The sequence below is a fragment of the Meles meles genome, chromosome 10, assembly GCF_922984935.1.
Source record: "Meles meles chromosome 10, mMelMel3.1 paternal haplotype, whole genome shotgun sequence".
Taxonomy (NCBI): Eukaryota; Metazoa; Chordata; class Mammalia; order Carnivora; family Mustelidae; genus Meles; species Meles meles.
Window position 1 is genome coordinate 27,645,356 of NC_060075.1, and position 5,139 is coordinate 27,650,494.

Consider the following 5,139-nt stretch of genomic DNA (forward strand, 5'->3'; position numbering starts at 1 on the left):
AAAAAAAAATATTTTATATAATGTCAGAAACTTCTTCAACAAGCATCTGGAGAAATCTTTATTTTTAGAAGTATCAAGTATTACATTGGCTGCTTTGGCAGTAGTTATACTTGGAGATTAAATGCTCCATTTCTTCTCCCAAACTCATCAATCAGCAAAATCACTCCTCCTCTCCTGGGGACGGATACGAGAAAAGGCAGAGAAAAGATAAAAGTGGTTTTTTTCCATCCTATTCTAGAAGTTCCTTCCTCTCTAAGACACAAAATCCTGGGGGAGAAAAGTGTTCCCCTAGAACTTTGACTATAGGTTGACTAGACATTCTGGTCTTCTGGGAACAGTCAGTTTCTACATTTTGTCCTCAAGTGATTATTGGTAGTGCTGCCTTTTAATTCTCAAAACTGCCCCAATTCAGACAATAAATTATACGGATACCCTACATGTGTAGCAGTTGCCCTGTGTATACTCAGAGGATACATAATACCAAAAATAAAAATTCCAAAGACCATAGTTTCAAAGATCATTTCTACAGTTTGTTACTAGAGAAATTTCTCTGAACATGTGGTGCATTGGAAATTACCAGGAGGAGGCATGGTGCTCTCTCCTGAGTACAAAGCTGGTTCTTATTGCTTCTGCAAATGACATTCACCCTTGATATTGGTTGGTTCTTCTCTTCTTTTGAAAGAGTAAGAGGGAGAAGAGGCAGTCTAAGCAAAAGAAAGGAAGGAAGGAAGGAAGGAAGAAAAGTTATTATAAAACTTTCTACTTAGCCTACTAAATGGAGGATTATGAAATTACAAAAAAATTTTTTTTAAATCAAACATACAATAACACTGATGAAATCGGGATGCCTGGGTGGCTCAGTCAGTTGAGTGTCTACCTTCAGCTGGCTCAGGTCATGACCCCAGGGTCCTGGGACAGAGTCCCACATGGGGCTCCTTGCTCAGTGGGGAACCTGCTTCTCCCTCTGGCTGCTGCTCCCCCTCCTTGTGCTCAATCTCTCTCTTCCTCATAAATAAATAAGTAAAATTAAAAAAAAAATTTTAAACTGATAATATCAATTAGATATGATACTTTAACTTTATGTATGAGTTAGTTTAAACTGCTTAGAAATAAGCAGTTTTTATATATTTTTAAATTTAACTGTAGAATTGTTAGCCATCTTCACTAAACTGATTTGTACCTTTTTTTTGAAGATTTATTTATTTATTTGAGAGAGATAGAGAGAGCGCGCAAGTAGGCAGAGCAGCAGGGAAAGGGAGAAGCAGGCGCCCCACTGAGCAGGGAGCCCGATGCAGGGCTCCATTCCAAGACATTGGAATCATGACCTGAGCCAAAGGCAGAAGCTTAATGACTGAGGCACCCAGGCGCCCCTGATTTGTACTTTTTTACTATTTCTTCCCATGAGGGAAAAGGTCTCATATAGTCACTAGATCAAGCTAATGAGTGCACTAAAATATTTCATCTATTTTTGAAAGACTATTAAGGTCCACAGACAGAAAATAGACCAAAACTCCTTTTCTGGATTAATAACTCCCAGTACTACTTTCACCTCCACTCAATCCCACTTAAATTTGAAAAAGAGTTTTAAAAATTGAGTTTTAGAAAATTTTAATAGGTTTTATAATTTTTTTTTTTAAGTACAGCATTACCTGGCTGGGTCAGTCAGTGGAGAATGCAACTCTTGATCTTGGGGTTGTGAGTTAAAACCCCACACTGAGCCTAGAGATTACTTAAAAAAATTTTTTTCAAGTGCCTCAGTATGGAAACCAAAATGAATAAGAAATAATATGAGTAAATGCCATAATTGATTATATTCTTATAAGACAACAAGGGATAAAGAAATAGGTGGTGGGTGAAGGAAGATTCCTGAAGCCTATTTTCCAAGGAGTTTACAATCTAGTGGGTGAAATAAGCATAGAAAACAATGTGGCATAATAAAATATATTTCAAAATAACATTGACATTTAAGATGGATGAGTATTACACTTGAAAGAATTTTTTAAATACAGAGAAATTGAGTGACTACATTCTAATTAAATCCTAGCAGATGATAGACTTACTTGATTTTTTAAGTACCAAAAGAGAAGAAACTTCTATTTTTATTTTATAATGAATTCACGTACCAAAAGTGTATTGGGGGAAAAAATCATATTAGAATTGACGTCAAAGACAGACCTAATTTAAAATGCAAGAGACTCATTAGTAGAAAAATATGTCTGATAAAAAGAACAAAATGAACAAAAAACATGGAGCCAAATGAATAAATGAAAAATGATTAACAAAAATGTTAACAAAAGGACTCATAATTGCCTTTCAGAGTATTATAATTTTTAAAAGAGCTAGAAAAATGAGCCTGCTGATAAAAGAGTAGGGAATTGAAAATATTGGCTAAAAAGGAGCTATAAAAATAAATAATTTTTTCTGTATTGCCTTTTAACAAGAAAATTAAAGGAAATGTGCGATTAGGGAATAACAACGTCTTTACATAAGGCTGTGAGGGAAAGGAAGAGAAAAGTACATTGAATGTGAATCAGTCAAAGGTAAAGAGTATTACTTCAACAGTACTAAAGGAGCTTGGGATGAATCTACTGATGCATTTAGAGCCAACTGATAAATGAGGGTACCCCTGCTGAATTACTCTAGTAGCCTCTTACAAGTCCCTAGCCTTGTTCTCTGGCTTTGTCCAGTCTAGTTGCAACACCACAACCACAATGTCCTGTTGAAAGCTTGTCAGATCATGCCATTCTTCTGCTCAAAGTTCTTAAGTGATCCCCATGTCCCTCAGAGTACAGGTTAAGGCTTTACAGTATCCTAGAAGGTCCTATATGATTTGGTCACAGTTTCCTCTCTGACTTCCTCTCCTGTCTTTTTCCCGTAGGTCTCTCTCGGTCACACCAGCATTCTTGAAGTCCCCACAACAGACCAGGCCTCCCTCAGCCTTTGCTCCAGCATCCATCAAAGGATGACCCAGGGATCTCTGTAAGTCCTCAGGATCCTTTCATGGGATCTAAACGGTCAAGAAGCTCTTTGGGCTCCTTACCATGGTTTAAGAGTATAAAAGAGTCCTGACACTTCGGGCTCTCTGCTCCGCAGGGAGCCTGCTTCCTCCTCTCTCTCTGCCTGCCTCTCTGCTTACTTGTGATCTCTCTCTGTCAAATAAATAAATAAAATCTTAAAAAAAAAAGAAAAAGAAAAAAAGAGTCCTGACACCAAGAACATTGTTCTAGCTAATTCACTCCAGCGTGGAGTGCCTTGGCCTTAGATATCTGCCTGCTCAGCCCTACACTTTCTTCAAGACTTTGCTTATACTTCACTTCCCTGGCAAGGCCTACCCCGACCATCTCCTCCCAATCCCAGACTTCTCAATCTCCCTTACATATCCTCTTTTCCATGACATTTATTACCTTACAACACACTATATCATTTACTTAAATATGATATTTATTGTCTATCTCTACAACTCTATAATGCAAGTTTCAAAAGGGTGAACATCATAGTCAGTTTTGTTCACTGATCTATCCCAAGAGCATAGAAGAGTACCTGATACATAGTGGATGTCTCCTGTATAAGTGAATGATGAAGAATTGATTAAAAAAAAAAACAGTTCTAATACACTTATTGTGATGAGCATTACATAATGTATGGAATTGCCAAATCATTATGTTGTCTACCTGAAACTAATATATGTCAACTATACTTCAATAATAAAAATTTTAAAAATATATATTTCCAAGACATATTGAAGTAATGGCTTTACAAAATGCATCAAAAATGCATACATTCATCAAAATTTAATAAATTATTGGGGAATAAACATCTAAACAAAAAATAATAATAAAAGTAGCATAAAGATGGTAACTTTATCTGGTGAACCCATGGCAGAAGAAAAGAAATCTTTGAAACATCTTGTATTGGTAATTATATGCTCCAGTCTGAGAATGACACAGAGCACTGCCATCACCACTCACCCGTCATTAACTAGAACTAGTCACATGGCCCTGCCCAACCTAAAAGGGACCAAAAGTATACTCCAACTATTTATGTGAAGGCAGGAACCTGAAAATATTTGACAAATAGCACTACTACATGATGAATTGTGTTTCAAATTTGGTAAATCAATTCAATAACCAAGGCTAATAAAATTTCATGTGAAATTAATCCAGAATATATAATGATTTTAAAAAGCAAATAAATTCCAGTTTCATTATAAATAATAGATGGCTTAATCTTGACTTATATAACAGAAAATAGGTTATGATATATTACATTAATCATAATGAACTTTATTGATGGTTTGGACTTGGGAGCATTTCATTCATTCCTCACATCTTTTCTTCCTTCCTTGCTTCCTTGCTTCTTTGGTTTCTTTTTTCCTTCCCTCTTTCTTCTTTCAGCAAATATTTGTTGAACCATTCTCTGTACAGCTAATGGTTTTAGGTGATGGGGGTACAACAGTGGATAGACAAGATTTTTGCCCTTCACAGAGTTTATGGGGGACACTGGCAATAAACAGATAAGCAGAATTTCAAAATGAAAATAATGATAGATGGTGATAAATATTATAATGGAAGTAAACATCTATACAGAATATCTGGGATAGTCAGAAAAATCTTCCTAAATTGATATTTGAGAAGAGATGTATATAGACCGTGAAGGAGCTAGTTTTGCAAAGACCCAGAGAAAGAGAATTCCAGACACATGGGACATGTGCAAAAGTTCTGGCATGACTGAGAAATTGCAAGGAGTCCTGTATAGTTTGCACTGGGAGGAAGGAGGAGAAAGGTGGGAGACAAAGTTAGAGAGCCAAGCAGAGACCGAACCATGCAGGGCTTTGTTGACGAAGACAGTAGATTTAGATTTTATTCTGAAAGTAATAAAAAGTCTGGAAGGGTTTTAAGCAGGAGATTGACAGAATTTCTTCTGTGTTTTTAAAAAATTACATTAGCTTCTAGGAGAAAAAAAAGAATGGATGGCGGAACTGTTGGGAAGTAAAATGCAGAAATCTGATTAAATTTAGATAACAGACAGAGAAAGAAATAGAGTCAATGTATTTAATAAGAAAGCCAACAAGATTTCCTGCTGGGTTGGATGTGGAGATAAAAGAAAAGGGAAAACCTGAGGAAATCAGCGGAAAGGTGA

At 36.1% G+C, this 5,139-nt stretch overlaps 1 non-coding gene across 1 annotated transcript; it reads left to right on the forward strand.

Moving 5' to 3' along the window:
- The first annotated feature begins 498 nt into the window (after positions 1 to 498).
- Positions 499 to 713, forward strand: LOC123952319. Its single transcript, XR_006820603.1, has one exon. It is a non-coding gene; the product is annotated as a small nucleolar RNA U3 (small nucleolar RNA).
- Positions 714 to 5,139: the final 4,426 nt, after the last annotated feature.